Genomic DNA, 23,183 nt, shown 5'->3' on the forward strand with positions numbered 1-23,183 from the left:
CAGGAGTGAGAGGGGAAGAGGAGGAATGCGGAAGTCTTGAAAAAGGGAAAGTAGCGCTTGAAGCCTTTTAGCTCCAGGACCCAAGTCAAGTCTGACCGATAATTTACCAGTCCCTCTCTCTCCAAAGGCCTGATCAACTCTGTGTATACACGGAGGCTGCTTCAGTGGCTTGGCAAATCCATTTAGTCTAGTCCACAATTCCAGGGAGAGGATTTAATGCTATATAAACTAAAAAAGCGACTGCGTGTGTGCCGGTAATGCTTGACTAACACTATATCACTGGGCTTGAACATTTCCAAGGAAGTTTTGAGCAGGGGGGCAATGCGTTCCATTGTTTTATTTGGCTTTAGTCTGACTTTTCAATGTGGTTACAGGGGGAGGTCCTCCTCAAGTCTTTGCAAGCAGCCTGTTCTTGTTGTCACTGTCAGAATCAATCTGAGCTGTTGGGTCTGCAGTCAAGCAGCAGCAGGAGCACAGGAGCAAAGCAAAAACTCTAGCCAATTTTCTGCCTTGAGTAAAGCATCTAATGATCACATGACGGTTGTAACAGACAGCCAGATTATCGCATACCATGACAAGGAAACGTATTCACCGCCAAGGATGCAAAGCGGTCAACAAACAGATAAATACAAGCACATGCTGCATGCACACCTACGCATCCGTTTGCACTAGTGACGGAATGTGTGGGGAAGTCTCAGGAGCCCATTTAGGTTGAAGGTGTGTGAGTCATATTTGGTAGGATGGAAAATATGAAAGGGTGGACACGGACACACAGATAGGGAAGAGTAGGAGGAGGTCGGTTAAGGGAATCAAATGATGGAAGCTGATAGATTCTCCTCATCTCTAACTCATGTGTTTTACATCAGCACTAGGCTCACAGTGCTCAGCTTTCAAAATATCAACTTACAATAGGATGGAGGCCCAATTCCAGGTGAGGACAACCTGGTGGACATCACCAGCAGGAATGGTACAATAGAGAGCGTCTGTAGAAATTTCTGGTTACTTTTAAGTATTTTTTTCGAAAGACAGAGATGTATTTTATCTTTCCTGTAATCAGTAAAAGTGACAATCCGGTTTTGTGAGATTAATGGAAAACACAGGTCAAAGTCGGACCAAGGTAAAATATTAGAACTGCGAAAAGGATGACCAATCCTTTTCTAACTAAAAACAGATGATTTTACTTTGCATATCTTCACTCGCAATCAGAACAATCATGGCGCCTCCTACCTGTCTCATATGGAAATATATGCCAACTGTAATAGAGGTAATGGACAACACACTTTTACAAAGGCTTAACAACAACAGCTAAAAAAAAATCATGCGAAGTACACCAAGTTAACCGAATTTTTTTGACATAACCTGAACACATCACATAAAAACCTAGACTCATGATACATTTTTAAGGCGGTTATTTTTTAAATCAAGATGAAAATTACATGGCTATACAGATCAACCCATTTAATGTGGTTTATTAAGGTTTTCTGTGTACCCAGAAGAAGATCACACAAATTTGTACACTGCATGAATGCAGTCTGCTACCCTGGGCGACTGGTGTCTTGTCACGTGACTGACAAATTCGAGAAGCAGATTGTAGTCATGAGTCATAACAAAATGCAATAAATAAGATTGCCACTTGATGGTGATATGTACTCTCAAACAACACATATATATATATATATATATATATATGTATATATATATATATATATATATATATATATATATATATATATATAGTGTGTGTGTGTGTGTGTGTATATCCAGTCAGTCAATAGTAACTACAAGTATGGGTGTTTCAACTTTGCATGAGGTCACATATATGGAATCTGTGGTGACAGTCAGTATTGGGTCAGTGAAGTTGAAAGCCTTGCCCCTAATTACTCCTCATGGGAATTTGGGGAGGAATGCCCTTCATGCTGTTATGTAACATAAGCGATCAGTCTGGCCTATATCTGCTGAGATGATAAGAAAACAAACTAGCCAATGATCTATGTCCGCGCGCACGCATGCACACACACACACAAAATCACACCTTCAGTATTATATTTGGTAGAGATGAAATGAAAATACGAAAGAGGAATAATAATAAACAGACTAGCTTCCTGGCATTGTCTGTCTCTTTTTGACACGCATCATCTTAGAATCCAGTGAATCATTTGATTCACAGGCCTTCCCAATCCATAACCCCTATGGATGTTCCCAAATCTCAGGGTCACAAGTGTTGATCCCAAAATGTTAGGCAGACTCGCAGTGGTGGAAGACCGGAGTTAACAGGGCTGTAAGTGCGTCTAAGGTTACATTAACAGGCAGCGAGACAGCTCGGGGTGGCAGAGGGGTCAGGAGTCATGGTGCTCTGACAAACAACTGAGCCACCCAGTGAGGAAGTCAACAAGAGATGCTTTCCCCCACAGCCACAAAGCCCTGGCAACAGATGTGACTGGCAAGCGTGTGCGATAAATGTGCCATTTGAAACCAATGACAGGGTCTCAATCATCACCATATGAGGCTGTGACAGAAACAGAGCAGAGCGACTGCAGTCGGTGAGTAGAAAGAGATGACGCATATATTGATTGAGGATTGCTTGAAAAAGTCTGTTCTTGTTTATGCAATACTGTAACACCTCTACAGACTTCTTGGTGGTCTGACTAAAATAACCTCTTGCTGCCCCAAGGCTGGTTAAATATGACGACATGAGCATGAGAGAAAAAACTGCTGTTTACTGGACTGCAATCAAGTCGGTTTTACGGTGGCTAATGCTTTTGTTATTTGAAGCTTAATGATCAAGAAACTGTTTCATGATGACTTCTTTTGGCCACTCTGACGCATTCTGTCAGAGCAGAGGGTTAAATATAAACAGTGTAAACACTTGCCTTTATCTCTTGCTCCGTACTTTCCTCTCTCCTGCACTCCTCCCTTGCCAGTTCTGGAAAGTGCATTCACACAGTTCAGCAGTGACACAAGTACCGTCTCCACCATGGCAGACCATGCTTGTGTTTTTTCAATTAAGCTGGGCTCCCGTACACTATTCATTTGGGAAACTATAATTCTCGTGGCCCAGCACAAACTAATGGAAAGTCACTTAGAGTTCTATTTTTCCAGGAGAGGTATCGGAAAGACTCGTTCCCTATAAGTTGTTTCAGACCGGCGCGCACGGAGGGTGAAACTGGAATACTGTCATTGAGAATAGAGGAGGTGTTGATACGAAGGTCAAGACCTCACCGGGGGCCGATTGTGGCGTACGCGCACACGGGGCAAAAGGAGCAGAAAGGAGGAAAGTGAAAGCATACAGATGGATGGATTTCCAGGAGACTGTAGATAAAAGTGGGTTTGTCGCAGACCGGATCTGAATTGGCTCTCCGGGAGCAGAACACATCCACGGAAATGACATCAAAGCCTGCTTGTCACAGAGCTACAAAGGAACACAGACTGTCTCCTGTATATTTTAGTGGTAGAGTCTCAAGCCATTCGCATCAATCTTCCTAAAGATAAAGTACGAGTGCACAAACGTAAACACACAGCACCATGCAATCACTGTATGGCCCAACCTGCACGATCAAAAACAATCTTAAAACTTGCATTTATACAATAGTTAAAATAAAGCAAAACTGTCTAGTGAGTATCAATCCTCTACCTATTCCCCACTCCTTGATGGTTCACTTCTTTGTGTCAATTATGTGAGTCATTAGCATATAAATGGGCAGGGCTAGACTCAGGTAATAGGTGTGCATCAACAAAGTGGAATCAGAAACACTTGCACATGAATGCCCCTCAAAGAAGGGGGAGGGCCCAGGAGCGGACAGCCCACATGGTACTCCAACCCCCACCACAACAATCAACACAGACAGACAGTATGGGAGAGCGGTGCGGGCAGGAGCAGTCGGAAAGCTTACCTCAAGAGTTCTGATGTGGCGTGCGTATGAGGAAAAGTCTCATGACGAGCGGAGTCTCTGCCTCTGCTTATCTCTCTCGGCTGCGTAGACGGGCGCTGAGACGTGCAGGCAGCGCTAAGCAGAGTGTCACTCGGCAGAAAGCAGAGGAGCCGCGCAGATCCCAGGCCCGTCCACTAACAGTCTGCCTTCTGAGGATGAAAAGAGAAGACTTCATTACCAGCTGGAGACCACGCCTCCACCCCTACAGTCTCCCTCCCCTGTCTCCCTCCCTGCTACCTCCCCGCTTCCCTTCTCCACTCGCAGCCAGTAGCAAGCGGGGCATGTCCCAGCCAAGGGGGGAGCAGACTGCCAAAGAAAACCTCTCAGTCTGACACCAGCCAATACTGTGCCGTGCACACAGAGAGGGGACAGAAAGATGAGGAGGGAGATGGAAAGACAGAAAGATGGCATACTACAAGAATCCACAAACTCTTGTTTGTTTTTAAAGTTTGCATGAGAACGCTGGGTCAGACGCGTCGCAGCCTCATAGCTGAAGAGCTCGAAAATAAGCATGCATAGCATGCTATCCAAGCTGTGTCTGTGTGGTTGGACTATTAAATGAGTGCAGGGAAGAAAAACACAAGGAGTAGAATTAAATTTGGATCAAGTGAAGATTGCGAGGCAGTGGGGATTCACTTAAGCGCGTGTGTGTGTGGGGGGGGGGGTGAGTGAAGAGGGCTGCCGAATGACACAGACAGACGGGCAGACGGAAAGAAAAGCAGAAGACGTTCACTGGGACATATGGAACAAAACGGTTGATCAGTTTGACAGTCGTAGTCAGCAAAGGCACATTATGGACCCGAGATTGTTATGACTCGTCTAATTATGACTCTAAGGAAGATCACACCAAATGGGGGCAACGTCTATGTCTTTGTGCTAAGGTCAATAAACCGTCTCTCTTTCACTTCAACTGTTATCGCGTCATTCATGTGTAAATTGAGGATGACATTTGGCGTTTGCCCATCTTCCGACTGAGGCGCCATCTCATCCTCTCTGCACATTTCTTCAAAGCCCAGAGAACTCGCTCTCCCTCAAAGACACTATTGCTGTTTACTGTCTATAATTATGAGAGGTTGGGCACACTCAACTTAGGCACGTTGCCCCCAGCTAAGCCACACGCAAACCATTCTCTACCAGACCGAGAGTTTAAACGAGGCCAAATAGGGGGGTTAAAGATGACAGACCAACAGCTTCTCAAAGACAGAGAGAAAGAAAAAACATTGTGATGTGAGTCAGAGAAATGCACAGCAGGCTCTGGACCTCAAACGCAAAATTTTTGCCTTAAGTAGAGATTGCCCAAAGAAGCTCATTTTCAGTCGGGTCATGCTCCAGTGCACAACAGAGACTGGACAGGCCTTGATCTTACAGACAATTTGAAAGCAACACGACCGCAGCGTCCCGCCATATCCAATATACTGCCAGAGTCCCTGCGTCAACTACTTGTTTTGGAGAATTCCGCATGCATTTATTCAAAAATAACATTCAATATTTCTTTTGACTGTTCAAATACTGGCATAAGGTAGAATACTTAACAATACTCACTCCATTAAGGTTGTAGTCGTGTTTTAAAACAATTGAAAATCCCCTTGAGATGACTTATAACTAAGTAAACATTTTGCAGTAGTGGAAGAGGCATGGAAGCATGACAAATCTCCGGCGTTCTCCGACCCTAGCATTAACACCTCCACAGACCCTCACTGTGGCATAATGGTGTCAAATTTATGCAGTTCCACAAAGCAGTACTTAAGATTACGGGCTGCCTTCATTGTAGGTTGTGAAAAGTCCGTTCTGGGGTTGAGGTTTGACACACTTGCATAAACGTGCACAGTATGGATGACAGAAAAGGACTGCCGAACAAATTTCGGTTCTCTTTTCCAATCAAAATCTAAGAAATAGTTATGTCTGTAGTCTTCTGCTGTGTTGTGCGAATTGAATCTGGAGATTTAGTCACGGATGAAACACAAATCCAACATTTCAAATCATTGTTTACAGCCTGCCATGTAAACACAAATCGTCATTACCATAACGATAGTAAATAGATATAAACCGTGGTGTGGACGAAATGGAGCAGTAATGACAGCAAGCCTGTTATACATTTCTTTCCCCAAGATCTCTAGTGACATTGTGGGTTCGGCTGAGTTCAGTTGAAGGGAGGTAATACCACACTCTGCCACCAGGTGCTTGGATGAGCTGAAAAGTACAGTACACTATACAGTAGGTTTATACAGATGGAGAGGTTTGGCAGCAAACCTTGTATGCGACATTTTGGTGAGGCTGTTCTGTTTTGGGAATAATGAATCTTTGTGCTTTTGTTTTCAAAGCTAAGATTACTGTAACTCAGTTATATTGGAGGAGTGGCAGAGTTTCTTTTTAAAGAGCAACTCATAATTTATTTTAGGCAGTTGGTTAAGAGCAGAACACATACTGTACTGTACTACTGCAACATATATTCAGCGTGACAGCTTTCATTATTTGTGCGATTTTCAAGTTTACATAAAAAAAATCCATAAAAAGTCAGTTGAATTTAGTCCAAACAGAGCGAGCGTAACATAAAAATTAAAAATATCCTTCGTTTTCTATCGCAGTTGAGAGGCGAAGGTACACCCTGGAATGGTCGCCAGGCAATAGATACATCATAATAGTCACTAGACAAACAAGCAGTCACATGCACACCTATGGACAATTCAGGGTCTTTATTTAACTTAACGTGCATGATTTTTTGTTGTTGGAGGAAGCATGAGAAAATTATGCAAACTCTACACAGTAAAGGCCAGACCATAGAACTGTGAAGCAGATGTGCTAACCACTACCCATGCTATTCTTGAGCAATTATCGGGTGTTTTAATTTATTTTATTGCTGTGCGAGGTACAATGCAGCTTGCTGTTCCAAATACTTTCACAAGACAGTCTTGATCGGTTTTACGCAAAGTTTACGTCAGTGCCACAATGAGGCAAGATTTACAGTCATAACCTCTCGGCTGTGAGGAAGACATGCTGACCACTTGGCTGGCGTGCTGCCCTGATTAAGCAAGCGGATTTTCATTGAGAATATATGAATGAGCCAAACATTTTATAATATTTACTTCTCTTTGTATTTTTATATTTACATTTGTATTTCAGAAACAGGATCACCTGCTTTGGCACACTTATTCAAGTGCGAGCAGACTACTTAACAAGACCTCACAGTACATTTCTGTCTTTCAAAAAGATCAAGAAAAATGCTTAGCTTGTATGCAGCAATTAGAACAGCCTGACATGTGTGTCCAGTAATGTGTTTTTCCTGAAAACGCATCTTAAATAATACCGCAATTAGAGTTTTCTGTGGAAGTAGCACAGCTGTATCAAGGGTCACTCCAGGTCAAGTTGCTGACACACCCAAAGCTCCAAAGAAATGAAAGGCTTCCCGTTTACTGGAACACCAGTTTCTTTTAATTCCCAGTTAGGAATAGAGAGAGCAACTTCGTACAGTGAAAACACACTGCTACTCTTTGGCTGCTACACCTGAATGATCTAGGATGTATTCGACTGAGATTACAGTATATTTTGTGCCACGCACTCTATGTGTTTGGGATTAGGAGGAGTGTTTTTTCTTTTCCATTGAACTGTATACCACTAGGCAGCAATATTAATCCATTGACTCAAATTTCAATAGTTTGTCCAATAGAGTTGACTGCGCTTGAGTTCCAGGAATTTCACACTCAAATCGACCAGTGATGGGCCAATCACACACTGGTGTGTCTTTCTGAGCCCAGCAGCCACGAACATATGCTTGCCTCCCTGGGCAAACACAGGGCACCCCAGCCACTGTAGACTTAGCAGCCTGGCGATGTGTACTCGCCCATCCATGTGGACCAGGAGTGAGGATGTTCCCAGGAAGACACCGTCTGGCGGTTTTAGGTGAGGAGGTAGATTGGATTCAAGGTTTTGGCAAAAGAAAACCAAAAGGTTCATACCAAGCTTTTTGTGTTCTCTGAAGAGTAAACATGGGCTGATTCGGAATCTGGCTATAGTCCTTCTGAAAACAGTTGTGTCAAAAATATCAACCACATTACAGAACGGGTTGGATTCAGGTTTGGGTAATTCATACCCCTTCCATGGTCAGAAGGTACAGGTATTTTTCCTGGCAAATTCAAGAATCAAAGTTAACCTGTAACAAGCGATTCCACTTAAAAGGTAGAAAGTCAAATCCATCCATCTATGGGTAAATCTTTCAAATCTTAAGCATGCGGCAAGGCCCTTGGAATGTATCAGGGGTAATTACCGTGCTATTTCACAAGCAACAAATGGCATCAATCTGTGAAAAGAAATTTCTACTGAAGAGAAGAATAATGCGACAACTGTGCTGAATAATACTTAATTCAAAGCAAGTTCAGCATCCATGCCAATACTGGTGGAGCCAACCTTAATCAATAAAATGGATCGCATTCATGTGTTGCAATTTTATGTACGTAAATACAGGGTCTCTGCAAACATTTACAAAAATATCACCTTTATGCAAGCAGAGATGATGTAAAACATCAGCGGTTACAAGGTGTCATAATAGAACTATGAAGATAGTATGTCATAATTTGAACATTTGAATTCAGACATTTGAAGAAATGAACCACCTATTGTGAAAATCAACCTGTCTGACCGAATGAAAGGAACTTGTTCAGCGACAGTACATTTCTGACCAAAACGTTACACACACTTATGAAATTTCACATTTGGACTTTGATACTAGAGTGCCACTCATTAGAGCGCAGCCCTTCATCAAGGGTAAACTAACTCTTAAACATGGGAGTGAAAATTTGTAATGAAGTCATAAAAAAAGAAAATGGCGCCCATTGTCTCACAAGATTTTAACTTCCTTTGTTGTTCATGTGTGAAACACAGTGATAAAGAAATAAGAGAACAAAAATACCATACTGCTCCACATTCCATCTTCTTTTGTAATAATCCTGTTTTACTAAAGCGTTAAAGAAGAAATAGCTACGCATGGATAGAGCGTCCATTGAACTGCTGTGGAACCACAGCAAAGCAAACACAGCCCTCATCTGCACAAATAGGCCTTTCAAGCCTCCTGACCCCCCTACCCCTTTTGTCCCATCAACACCTCCCTCTTCAGCAAGACCAAAGCCACCAAATCCAACCTTCCTTCTGCCGCCTCCAAATACACAGAGGTGAATGGTGTCTACTGTACCATCTACCTCCCTCTCTGTGGGGTAGAAACAGTTTGACAGGCCTATATTTATGGTGAGCTGGATTCATGTTGGAATGAATCATGAAAAGCACCAGAATGATCTTGCTGTATGTTTTATATTGAGCAGTTGTGCCAGTCTGCGTGTGTGGCCTTTGTGTATGCAGAGCTGTGTTTGTTCCAATAGGCGAGCGTTCGCATTAGTGCCGGGAATTACGATAATCCCTTTAAAGGGTGACAATATGCGTCTGATACGGCAGTGACACTATGTTCATTATTTGTCTGCTTCACAATGACCGTGGAGACATTAAGGGTAGGATATGCACAAAATCCCCAGACCTTATTGTAGTAGAGAAACAACTACGTGCGTATTGTTATTCCACTCCAACAGTCATATTGTTTTTTGTTGGTTTGTTACAAAGACGCGGTTTACATTTTCTGCTTTTGTACAAAGCCTACATACATTGAAAGACATTTTATTCCCATCCGGTACTCAGAAGGAAATATACTGATCCATATTTTCTCGGTAAAGCCACCAAAGCATGTATGTAATTTAACAACCATCCCGCCATCCACTTTGTATAACCTCGCTAGGGTCGCGGATGAGCTGGAGCCCAGCCCAGCTGCTTCGGACTACACCCTAGAATAGTGGTCAGACAATCGCAGGGCACTTACACACAATAAATCAATCACAGTTGCAGTATATTCACACTCAGACAATGTATAGTGTTCAATACCTAACATGCAACACTTTTGGGATGCCTGTACTTGGAGAAAAACTATGTTAGCACAGGGAAGACATGCAATCTTCACACAGAAGACTGGAACCTGGAGTCCAACGCTTAATATCAGAACTGCTAGCCAATGTGCAATCTGTAATCTAAAAATTCAAAAAAAAGAAGTCCTTTTTTGATAAATTATCAATCCATCCATCAATTTCTTAGAAATTAACCTCATGATATCCTTAATGTAGCTCAGTCTTTAAGGATGTGCTTTTGAGTCAAAAGTCATAGGTTCAAGGGCAACTACCGACAAAAGCATCCTAAAAATGTCATCTAGTTGTGTTTGCTGGCGCCTCTCGAGGTGCCCTTGAGCAAGGCATCGTCTGCCACCCTAGCTCAAGTGGTGCAGCGCTCTTTCACTCTGAGTCTCACCTTGTATGCCTGCATGTGTGCGATCTTGCTCAATTACAAAAATACACATCAGATGAATAACCACTTGAAATATACCAATAATAAATAGAAATAGATAATCCAATAAACAAATGTGGCTGATATGGAGCTAATCTATTTGATTTTGGGAGAGAAGCGCGGTTCATGCTGCACTCAATAAAACGGCACAGACAAAAAAAATACATCCACACTCACATTTACACCTACGGACAATTTAGAGCCTTAATTAAAGTAACATGTTTTTGGAGTGTGGGTGGAAGGTGGCATAGCAAAGAAGACCTGAGCAAGAAGAGGGAGAACATGCAAACTCTACCCAGGAAGGATGAACCATGAGGGAGACGTGCTCACCACCAAACTACCACGCTGCCCTTAATCAATTTTTTGCTCTATTTTGATTTTATTTTGCTCCGTAAGATACATTTTATCGTGTTGTGTACTTTACGCAATCTTGATCGTTATTACGCAGAGATAGCTATCACAATTTGAATCTGTCTGCACAGCGCACTGTCTCAGCAGGCGCATGGTAACAATAGGAACTGGGGTGAGCGACGGCAGACTTCTCTCTGTCCTCTGCCACATAAACCTTTAATATGAGGCCTCCTCGGCACCAGTCGGCCATTTAAAAAGGACCATACCCTGTAATTGACCTTAAAAATACTTTCCTTGGAGGTCCGCAGCCATGCCATTGGCCCACGGCCCGAGCAGTGGCCGCTTCTCCCCAGCCTGAAGGAGCCTGGGAAGGCCTCCGAGGGTATATTTAGTGGCCCTGAGTGGAGCAAAAGTTGCAGATAATGCCAGTCTGTGTATAAAACCGCTCTGCCGCCCACGAGTTGGCCTCTAACAGGCACATTTCCCTCTCCCACGGGGATGTATTCCTTGTGGTCAGAGGTCATCCAGATGCAAGCCAGGTAAATATACAACCACAGGAGATACTGACCACTGTCACTCTGCTCTGTGAAGGTGAGGCATGCCACATTTCGGCATTGTGAATGAAGTTAGATGTGGCACAACGTTGGAAAAAAAGTATATGTCAACAAGCAGTGTCCCCTATAGTCATTGCACAATGGTAAGTTTGGATAATGTGGTAAACATCTGTCTGCTGGCGCTTACATTGCATTACAGAGATGTATTCCAGTAATGTGGCGTTTGTGTGCCACCCAGCAGAATTAGGCAGAAAAAAAGCTGAATAATTTACCTCACTCTGTGTCTAATGTCTAATACAGAAGTGTGGTCTTTGGCTTGAATTTAAGTGGGGTACAAATCAGGACTATTTAGAGTACATACTCCCCCACCGCCTTGATTGAGGACAGCAAAGGCCTAATTATCAAATGATCTAATGATTCTAATTCTTGATTTTCCCATCTTAATGTTCCCAGTCGGGCTGTTAAACCTGTCCATTGCAAAGACATGTGTGTGCTCATAACAGACTCCATCATTTTAAAACGCAATGATAGTCAATTAGGAATCCAAGTGTGGCTTGAACCCTGCTCTTGCCAGGCACAAGTTGAGGAGCAACTGGTTGAGTGTTTGTACAACAAGTCTCCCAAGTCATTCACCATAATAAGAACGACAAGGTGAAGAGCTTGAAGAGCTGGTACTTAGTCTTAGCCTAGCTTCTTTTGATTCTATAAGGAAGGCTTGCAGAGTTGCCTTAGTATGACAACACAAATCTGTTTTGGGGTAGGAGGCTTGCGATTTTTGGTGACATTTTTGGTTATGAAAGCTGCTAAAATTTACCCGTAAAATGTCTGCAGTTCTATGCTGTCGTACATGACAGTAAAAATTGGATTCTGTTTTTTTAATACATTTTAATTTTGCAATACTTATTCTAAAAGAAGGACCTGTCCGAACAAAGGATGTTAAAAGAATAATTGTGAGAACAGTAGAAACATATATTCCAGAAGTTATGTGAAGGAAGCCGATTTGCATTCAGCGTAACAATAATGTAAATATTTGATTGTCTTTAAAGCTAAGAAGATTGCTTTATTGTTTTTAGTAGTAATCAGTTTTACACTTTTACATTCAGTATTCCGATAAGATTGTCCAAATGTTACTTCAAACATTATCAATAGAGTGGGTTTTTTTTTCTTGGTGAGAGGCTAATCCTGCTTTAGATAAAATAAACTCCAAATATTTTGCTGGGAAATTTGTTTTGAAAATTGAACAACTGGAGGTTGACTAACATGTAGGGACACATTATTTTCAACCTTGAGGTTGACTTTACATCATTTTAGCATCTCTATTCTCTCATCAAGATTCCCTTTAGGAATCACACAGCCCTTTTTAAGCATAATGTTCAGATCTGCATGTTTAACTTTATTTGTTCAAACTACCTGCAAGTTCAAAAGTTCGCAGAAGCTGAGTTGTATGCGTTTGGTAGTTATCATCGTGACTGAAGCCTTGCAGCTACCGAAGCTGCTACGTCTGCTGTTTTTTGTTAAAAGGTTTCCAAGGGTTATCTGTAAAGGAAATGTATGATTTATTTATCCATAGCACTTTTCTGTCTTGTGGATTTAAAAGTATAGTTGAGACCAAATCTCTGCTGTGCCTGCATGTAAAGGCTCGTATTGTTATACATCTGATCAGAATCCTTTCACCGTGATAAGAAAAAAACAGACAGCCAATAAAAGAGTGGGCCCCTATTCTGAGAAATAGAACTGGGAGCACTGAAAGCAGCAAGTCATGCCTGACTTGGAGCCACTGTCCACATACATTACGCAATAGTCATATGTCTTGTCTCAAGGGCTCCCCAAAAAGTTTGCATGTCAGTTATGCTCAGTTATGGGTGAGCATGAGCACAGATGGACTGAAATGAGTGTGAATGTAAAATCTGTGGCGTCGCCTTTAAAGTCTTTGGAGCAGAATAGGGAGGTTAAATGAGCCCTGTTTCCACCATACAGTACAGTTATTTCAGAATGGTACATTTCTTTTTACATTCCCCATTTAAAATTGGAAGGCTAAAAGAAACCATGCTCCACATACATACTGCATGCCATATTTTGGCACCCTACACTGATATACCAAACACAGTGGTATTGGTCCATAAAGAATTTGGATAAAACACACACATTGGCAAACAATGTCTCATCTAAAAATAAATAGACAGTGCTGAGAAACATACTGTACAATCCTAGACACTGTCATTGACCAGCTTTGTACAGTCACAAGATTATGACTTTTTGAAATAATTCAACCATACTGTTGAAAAAGAAACATTTATTAGCCACCAAAGCTGTCCTTAATGCGTACTTCTGCTAGCGACCAAACCAACCCCATTCCCTTCCTAATCAAACCAGCAAAAACTAAATATACTGAACAAAAAAGCTGGCTGTCGTGATTTTGATTAATGATTGTCACACGTTTTGAGCTCATGACTGGCAATAATGAGGTTTTACACCTTCCCCAGATCTGATGCAGGGGTGCAGTTTAAACAAGGCTCATCAAATAAGACCAACTACAAATTATGTGATGCATATTAATGGCTTTTATGTGGAACATCATGTGGCTAAAGCAGAAAACAGGTTGAAGACAAGTATTTTCTTTATCACTGTCATTTTTGGACTAAAATCAAATTGAATGTATAATGTATCATTTATTCATACAGACATAGTATGATATGATGTATGATACGTAAAGATGAAGGAAGGCTTTGATCCATTCTGAGTTTTGTGAAACCATGCCATTTAAACATTTTATCCCAATATTCTTATGGGACAGCCATTATTACATAGGCATATTTTCCATTGCCGGGACCCCAGTAGGCATTATGGAGTAAATCTATGCTAATATTTGAACACATAAGCATTCAACGTGCATTGATGACTGTGAGAAAAATTAATTTACATTTCTGGTCTGTGCCTGTGGTTTTCTAACAATGGGAGTGTCAAAAAAGTTGAACGTTTGCTCTTACACTTTTTTATCCAGTCATAGTGATATTTATCGCGAAACTTTGTTTACTCTGTCTTGTTTGTCTTTTTCTTCTGTTTGTCTGCGAAGTAGGTCCAACAGAATAGAATATCTTTTTGATGTTACGGTGCAGAGCATATCTCATTGTCATCAAATGTGTTTCTGTATCAATGATTTTATCAATACAGACTCACAAAGCCACCATGAATAAACATCTAGATTCTTATCTCATGTTACTGCCAAAGTATAAACTAAGACTTTATCAAAAACAAATGCGTAGTTTGGAAAAAACAAAACAAAAAAACCCCAAAAAACACAAGAAAGCTCACCCAAACTCAACTTCATGTGCTCCCAGTGGTAACTGTGACAAATCTAATGACCACTTCTTCGCCCATCTGGGGAGCTGGTGACGCCTTGCCTGCTCTCTGAGGACACTGAGTTCAAACCAATAATCTAATTCAGATGAAAATGAATGTTTCCAGCTTAATCCAAGCCATCTTGCTTTGGAACTGTCTCGTTCTCTTTTTTTTCTCCTTTGTCTTGCATTTTTGTTCATTTCCAAAACATGTGGCTGAGAATGAAGGAAAGATGTAGAAGAGGAAAAATACAGGAAGAAAGGTGCACAGGTTTTACATTTTGTATGACGACGTCATTTGAAGGGAGGCTGTGATTATGTGGCAGATACTTTTAGAGATAGAAAAGTCCCTGGGAAAGCAATGATGCTACTTGTAATATCTTATAAACCCAAAAATACCTAAAACGATGCAGGCATTTGGGCAGATTTGCTTCAAACACACTCGACAAAATCTTGACCACGTTTCTTTCTCAGTCATGGTACAATGTGCTTGTAATTTAAGATGCATCTTATTGGAAAGCGACTGATCCAGTTGCGATTAGTGGGACTTGGCCACAGATACAGAAGATGGGATTGAGAGTCACAGCTGTCCCTGCTGTGCAGCTGCGGACTGAGCATTTGACTGGCTGGAATCAAGTCAGTTCATCCAGATCAGGCAAAGTCGTCATGCAGCGAAACCCATGCGGCCAGTCGAGCAGTCAGACGCTCAAACATAGCATTGCTCCACAAGCAATCGTATCAACTCTGTGGTCAAATGTTCACGTTGTCTTTCATTGTGTGATCTAGATGAGGCAAGTCTGCATCATATGAGGGAAGCATGCTGAATGGCAGATCCATGATGGATGTACAGCGCAGCTTTTTGACAGTAGAGAACTGCAATCATTTTATGGTTTTCAAGTTCTAAAGTAACCATAGAATGTCCCAATGTTCCTGCCACACAAGCCAGACCCCTGGCTCGATTCTTTTCTCAAGCTATTTCTGCTGATCAGAGCAGTATGAATAATTTAACATTACATTAGTTTAAATCCTAGTCTGACATTTTGCCCGGAAAACATTCAGCCCCATCTATCTGCCACATTGTGTGACTGTGATGTAATGACTGGGTTTTCTCACCAGCCCTGATCTGGTCACCCGCAGTGCTGAACATACTGAACATATGACAAGCAAGTTTGAAGCAGAACTTCAAATTAGTTATGACTCATCCATGATTGCTATGTTATTATATTATTTCTTTAACAGCAATGATCTCAAATGATATAAAGTTCCAGTAAAATCATAGCAAAGAATTCCCAATACCATATTTTCCAGACTATAAGGCGCACCTAAAAACCTAAAATGTGCGCCTTATAGTCCGGGGCGCCTTATATATGGACCAAATTCCTAAATTTAAACTGGCCCGAAGCATTGTGTCATGAAATCAATCATAAGTGGCCTGCTGAAGACTATGAATCATGAATCAAAAAGACTATGGATCATTATTTTGTGATTATAAAGTAATTTGTTGCATCTGAAGTTGAAATAAAAAAGATAAAATGGAGAATGATTTGATTTGGATTAAAAATCTGACATGATGCATTAATGGTGTGCCTTATAGTCAGGTGCGCCTTATATAAGGACAACGTTTTAAAATGGGCCATTCATTGAAGGTGCACCTTATAGTCCGGTGCGCCTTATAGTTCGGAAAATACGATATATCTTTTATACTTGAGACCAGGAAAAGTTTGACTATCTTTTTCTCTGAGAATTCACAAATCTTATGTCAGTTCAGCTATTTTGTACAGAGAAGAAAAAAAGGAGAAAGCAGAAAAAGGCCTGATTGACCCATACTGGACATTTGATTGGGCACACCGACACAACCTACAACAGTTGCGTCAAGGATTCTTTGGTTGATTTCAGATTAGATTGTGCGAGTAAATTCTAGTGTTTGGTGAGTTTAATTCAACTGGGATTTAACACGGGCGACACAAATGTCCCACTCATCAAATGCAATGGAGAAAAAATGAACCGTCATTGCACACGTGTTGCCTCCTCGAGATCGGGTTTGACCCGAGCGACCTTAAACCATGTGTATTTGTTTGTGTCCGTGTTGGTTATTTTCACATCCACTGTTCCTAATGTAGTGGAGAGCCACAAGACCACACCAGACGAACAAGACTTTGAATCAATGGTTTCCTAGCAGCAGTACTTTTCAACGTCATTTTTTGCAGTAAATCACAGCGCTCAACTAGCAGTGATTGTGTAACATTTGCAACAAGTCCTCAAATGCTGACGCATTGATAATAGCATTCTTCTCTGTCACAATTCCCCACTGTCAAATTGGTCGACACTTCACCCTTTCGCTTCTCATAAATCGACCTGTCTTTATAAATCCAAGGCGTATGATTTTAGCTCAATTAATTTTTACATGGATTGAATGCATGCTGTGGGCCCGATGAGGTAGAGACCCAATGGATGTTTTGCCTGGCGGAATGCAGCCTTGCTGAGCTCTTCTGAGATTTATGTGACAGCTGTGGGGTATGCATGTGGCTAACAGATGGTGGCATCCTCATCGTCTATTCTCTCTTGGCTCATCACTTCTTAGTCAAACACCGCACCCACTCTCGATCTGCTGCAGCATTTTCTGTCAAAATGGACTTCAACCACTTGCCGACAGTCGTCATTCTAAATATTGGGCTGCATTTGCTGACTTGGTGATTAACTCCAGACTTAGCTTTAGTATGACCCCCGCCCCCCCCCATTGCTATCTAAACTAAAACCATTGAACAAAAATGTTTAATATGCACTGCCGCACTCATGCAGAGATCCACATTTATTCCAACAACGAGCAATAGATTGCAGCCCGTTATTCTTTTTCCACGGTGAACCTAAATTGATACTTCACCCAAAATCCACAGTATGTGAAAAGCATAACTCACCTCCTGCAGACTCCAAAGCAGGCTGCGGTCACAATTTTGCAATGGAAATAAAGCAGCAAAACCTTGATAGAAACTTGCCAAAATTCCATTACAGTCAAACTGACTATTGCTTAGTAGAACTCTGTATGACGAGGAAGTCCCAGACAATTTCAATTCTCATCAAAATCCAAACTGCATGTTGTGCCCTTTATCTGCATGCTTCTTGTTCAGCTACACCCCCGAAGCATTTTGCGCAGAGACAGTGCTTTAAATTAGAATCACTACAAGATAGCATAGCGATTTCTTTTCGGCCGACACCATCTGTCAGCTCATTTGACTCACGTTGATCAACAGCAGGTTGCAGGATGAACAAAAGGAAACCTCTTGACTTTTTTAACTTCCCTCTTCCCTATCCCTCATTCTGTTGCCAGAGCCCAGGTCTGTCTAGTGCGTAAAATAGAGGAAATTAAAACAAATACCGTTGTGGATTCAAGCCTGTTCATTTGAATGGCATATTTTCATGGCGAATGTGGTAGCCTTGAGACATGTATGACTTGTCTGCCAATCAAAAAGAGTCATCGAGTGTCAAGACGTCAAATTATGCGCTAGCTGAAATTGCCATGTGGCGCACAAAATCATTTCCACAGCCATACCATGGGAGCTCACCAGCGAACACTCGCACCATCTAATAAAAAGCAGCCACAGCTGAGAGACCCCCACCCTCCCCGCCGTGCTTCTCTCCCACCAAGTTTGTGTGCACAAACACAATCAGACAAACACGGAACCACCATCGACTGATGCGTCTTTTCCACTTTGCTCATCTCGTCTCACTCTCAGAGTCTGGGAATGTACCGCTCTGTGGTTTTAGCGACACACTGGGCACACTGCCACAGGGAGTCACCTCTAGGTGTTCTGGGGAAAGTCTGTGCGTGTGCGACTTTTGAGTTCATCTAGGCCACGCAACCGCAGAGCAACGACCACTTCTTGTGTCAAAGACTTGCCTGCATGCACTGATACACAGACACACAGACGGAGCCTTGAAACCGCAAATCTAAACTTGCAAACACCCACGCATTTACACATGCACCAGGAAGGAAACTGCAGTCAGATTAGTCACTGGGGAGGGTTACCTGTGCATGTTTAGTTCCACTCGCCATTTGAAAGTGAGCACAGAAGAGTACCTTTTATTAAATTGGGAGAAGAAAAACATATTGGCTGTTTGTATTATTGACTGGTCTGCTCTATTTTTTCATCACAAAAAGTACCCAGCCTCTTGTCCAAGGTCAGTTGGGATCGGTTCCACTTCACCCGCAACCTTATTGATGAAAATCACGATTGAAATTAGATGGATGGACTGTTAACTTCTTTTGTCTAAATACCACATGCAAGCAGAACAGATTTTCACCAGATTTGCCATTTTGCAAACCCCAACATTCAATGTGAGACTTAACAGGCCACTTTGCTGCAGTAACAAGCTACCCTGTTGAAAAATATAAAACATGATTTTTGTGTTAAATACTCGCAGCGGTGCTTCTCTGACAGAGAGACAAATTAGTTTTAGTCAAGTTCTAGATAGTATGCGTAGTAAACAAATGTCTACACTTGGGTGTCTGGTTACGCTGGCCCCATCGCAGTCTGGCACGCTGCCCTCCTTTCCAGCTGGGGAGACTTCATGATTTCATAATGACGGCATCAAAATCAGCAGCAATGGTGGACAGCCCTTAATGGAGCCCGTAGACCACACCAAAGTGGGTTCACATTGTATATTTGAACAATCAACAATAATAAACACTACAAAGGAGATTGGCTCAAAGCTTGCGGCAGGAATTCTGGTTCATTAAGGAAGTTATCATTCTTACACCAGAGTTCAAAGTCTCGATAATTGTTAGGAACAAATTATCTCAACGTGCCCTCCGCCCCTGCTCCCCTGCTAGCACCCCTGAGAAAATTGTAAGGCTGGTTACAGGCTGTGTACAGACTTGAAATGTCAAGTGTAAAAATACACAGCTTTGTTGTAACATAGTTTTATGTCTAAATAATTATAGTCTTAATTACACGCATTACTTTGAACAGCCTATATGTGTTCTCTTGACAGTGTGCTCAGTGTTCACCTAACACTTAATTTGTTGGCTTACCACAGTTATAAATCATTGGATATTCGACTCAATGCAACTGGAGCATAAAGAGATCATGTATCACGGACATTTGTCATTTGCAGAAAGAGGTTTTGATTAAAAATGGGTAAAATTGCTACATTATATAAACATGCAAATAAAACGCAGATTTGTATCAACAGCAGTTTAAAAACAAAATGAAGAATGAATTTCAGCTGTCAAAAACTGGTCAAAGGTTGATCACGTCCAACATTTATCTGGTAAGAAATGATGAGCTGAGGTCTGGGAGAGATGCTTTGCTGTTTGCAGACAATTTGGCAATAGCCCAGCTGTGTTATTGGGCTATGAATCCAAGTGCTGTTTGACTTCCTGAAAAATATTCAACTTGCACTGTCTTCGGTCCACTAAACTTGGTGATCTGATAGGAAAGCGGATGGGAAGCGTTGAACCGTGAAGCAAACCTCAGTCTGTGTGAGATGCCACCAGTGAACCTGCAAACTACCACCCAGCAGCAGTAGCAAACTGCCTTCAGCTGCTTGTACAAAGGTTGGCCTGTGGGACACTGCTGGTCTTGCAGGTCATTACTTTTACACAGCCATAAACACGGTGCAAAACAAAATAATATTTTATTTCTTACTAATACTTCTGCATGCTTGTTATTAATATGCAGCGCAGTCGTAAATGGCCAAGCCTCCATGCATTACTTTGACTTTAATGATACATATGGGACTCGCAGTTGGACACAGGAACTGAACAGCGGTCTCCCATGGCAAAGTCTGCTGTTTATCTGACCTCTCCACCCCTAACGGACTCCTTACTGAGACTTCCTCACTACAAAGTCATATTTGCAAATTCCCCCTCTTTGTGACAATCTGAAACTAACCGAAATCTTGACATCTCCGGGTTTAATATATGATCTCGGACTTTCATATTTTGTTACTTGAAGGTCAGGAACAAGCAAATTCTCACTTTTGCGTGTGAATATGAATACAGTGGATTAGAATTAAAGGCAGTTTGCATGTGTTGGCGTGCAAGTAATAAAAAATATGTTTCATATAATTCCACCATTCGTTTTAGCATTCACACAATGAGTTGCTTCAACAGAAGAGGTTGTAAATGACAAATGAAAATTACAGAACAGGACTAAAGCAGCCAAAAAGGAGGGAGGAGCAGGAAGAGGAGTTTACCATCAGGTACAAATTGCTCATTGCTGCAGCATTTACTGAGTAGAGAGTCGTCATCCACTCCCTCTTACCTCTCTTGTACATATTTTTGTCACACCCTCATCTTTCCATCTGTTCAAACGGTTTTACTTATAGCCAAAGGTTTTACTTCGGCTTTTGATGACGTTCTGTTTTTTTCCAGCATTTTCAGAGAAGAGTCATTTCTGCATTTCTCAGCCCCATTGTATGCTGGAACAACACTTCCATCTCGTTGTCCTGCTGACCTTGCTGCAGACTGTGGTCTCATGAATGAACCTTGCTTGAGATGAGTCCAAGGCAGTGGCTGCATTGGTGATTTGGTGACAAATTTCATCAAATCTTATTTGACACAGTACACGTTTTATGGATGTTGCAGCATTAATCTGGTCGACTGACAAACACACGGCACCCAGCTGTGCGTGTGTCTAATGCTGCAAATTATAACATTACACTCTCATGGGGAATGCCAGCCTTGGCAAAGCTGAGGAAGATTTTCCACCTTTTAAACAAGTGTGGTGGTTAGACAGGCACATGGAGGCAGACTGGCATGACTGAGCAGGTTTTACCCGGCATTACAGGTGTGGTGGGGGCACAGAAGTCTGCTCTCTGTCTGCTCTAGACCTTAGCCCCACCCTGACATCCCACAACAACACACTGCAAGCCCTGAGAGGGCCGTGACCAAAGGTGAATAACGACATGCATGTGGCAATCTTCCTCGCATTGTATGTGCAATTGGACAGAAAACTCATCTTAACAGCAATGGGCGGCAGCATGTTATTACACACCTCTGTCAGGTACAAGTTGATGCATTCTTTGGTGTCTCCAAAGCCATCCTTAGATCAACTCACTACATCTGCTTACTGCTTCTCATCACTTTTATAGCATCTGAGGTCTGCTGCAAACATGAATCTTGCACGAAAAGAATCCAACATTTTAACGTGACAGCAAATGCGCAGGCAGTCCATATTGTGGCCAGATGAGGTCTTGATACTCTGAGGTCTGGCCCTTTGGTGTCCACAGCAGAACAGAGCTGAAACAAAACCTTGTTTTCTGCAAATATCGCAGACGCTGAATCAAACGATGAATCACTCAGACTCAACATGCACATGCAGATAAATATTGGTGCATGGTGTCTGCAGTCTCTAACAATAAGTCTTTTTCTCCACTTCACAGGGTGATTCAGGCACACACCCAACTGTGAGATTGGAAAGGTAAACTTGTCACACGTGCGTCAAAGTCTCATCACTGACGTGACGATGGTGTACACACATGACTTCATTGGGGGTATGAGGGCAGCTCTGCTTTGACCTTGTTAATCCAGCAATATAGAAATAATTGTTGCTGGACTCTCAGCAAAAGATTTGTTTGCAAACAAACACACACACAGATTGATATTCACGCACAAGGAAAGCTAAAGATATTAACCCCTCACCTCAACTCGGTGCTGCGTGAGTGACTCCAATTTCCAACATGTGAGGTGCCTGTGAGTGTCTTCTCTCCTTATCTGGCTCTCTTTTCCTCACTCACTTCTCAACCTGAAGTCAACGCGTGGCTCTAGTTACGTTCTACTGCAGAGAAATGAGGCAGGAAAAAGGGGGGGTGCAAATAGGTCCTGCCCAGACTGATGAGAGAGGCATCCAAAAACACCCTCAGGAGTAAATGTAGAGTATTACCACTACAAAAAAAAAAAAAAACCTCTCTCGCTACTGCACATTCATTTAATTTTTTAATAGGCACTTACAGTACTGCTTTGGTTTGCTTTCACTCTGCTGCCAAAATTCCCTTCAAACTCTTTCTGGGGGGAAAAAAAACAAAAAACTAGCTAAACAAATTTAGTTTTTTCTTATTCTATGTTCTGTCTTGCCCCTCCACCGTTTAAAAATATTTTTCTGCTGTGCACCCTGCTGCTGTTTTATATAACGTGCAGACACACACATACACTAACAAATAGCCTTCTTGTGGAATGAGCCTCTATATGCTTTGATCTGTCTGAGGAGAGAGGGACACACCAGCACTGTATGTATGCATGGTACATAGAGGCTGACTGTAAATTAGGACTAGGTATAATGGACAATGCCGATGTCCTTCTCTTTGGTTCCAAAGCACTGCACATGATACTGCAATATGGTTCCCTCAGACACAACTTTCTCTCACACACAATACACATATTTAACTTTAAGGTTGAAAAAAGCCCGACATTTTCTGTCCAGAATGTGAGGAATGTACTGTGTTAAGTCAATGGCGAATGTGTCCATTTGAAGGGAACTCACTGTGAGTTGTAACACCTTTAAAAAAGCATTTATGTTCGACAATTGTTAAATTATTTGCCGTGAGTTTGGTTGGGCCATTAGGAAGTGATTAGATCCGGTTCATACCTGTGTTCATGTTATGACCTGGTGCAAACCATTGGCCCAGATTTACGCTAAAACGCA

General features: G+C 41.9%; 1 protein-coding gene across 3 annotated transcripts in view; it reads right to left on the minus strand.

The window, feature by feature from the left end:
- The window catches only part of LOC119124258 (zinc finger protein 469), a 167,291-nt gene that overhangs the window by 33,587 nt on the left and 110,521 nt on the right, over positions 1–23,183 (minus strand). For 2 of the 3 annotated variants that reach the window (XM_037253996.1, XM_037253994.1), the window contains exon 6: positions 3,891–4,078. The gene's annotated coding sequence lies outside the window, so the exon portion shown is untranslated. Of the gene's footprint in view, positions 1–3,890; positions 4,079–22,183; positions 22,319–23,183 lie in introns of those variants that run through there. The other variant, XM_037253995.1, reaches the window with a different exon arrangement.

The sequence above is a fragment of the Syngnathus acus genome, chromosome 6 (genome assembly GCF_901709675.1).
Source record: "Syngnathus acus chromosome 6, fSynAcu1.2, whole genome shotgun sequence".
In the NCBI taxonomy this organism is placed as follows: domain Eukaryota; kingdom Metazoa; phylum Chordata; class Actinopteri; order Syngnathiformes; family Syngnathidae; genus Syngnathus; species Syngnathus acus.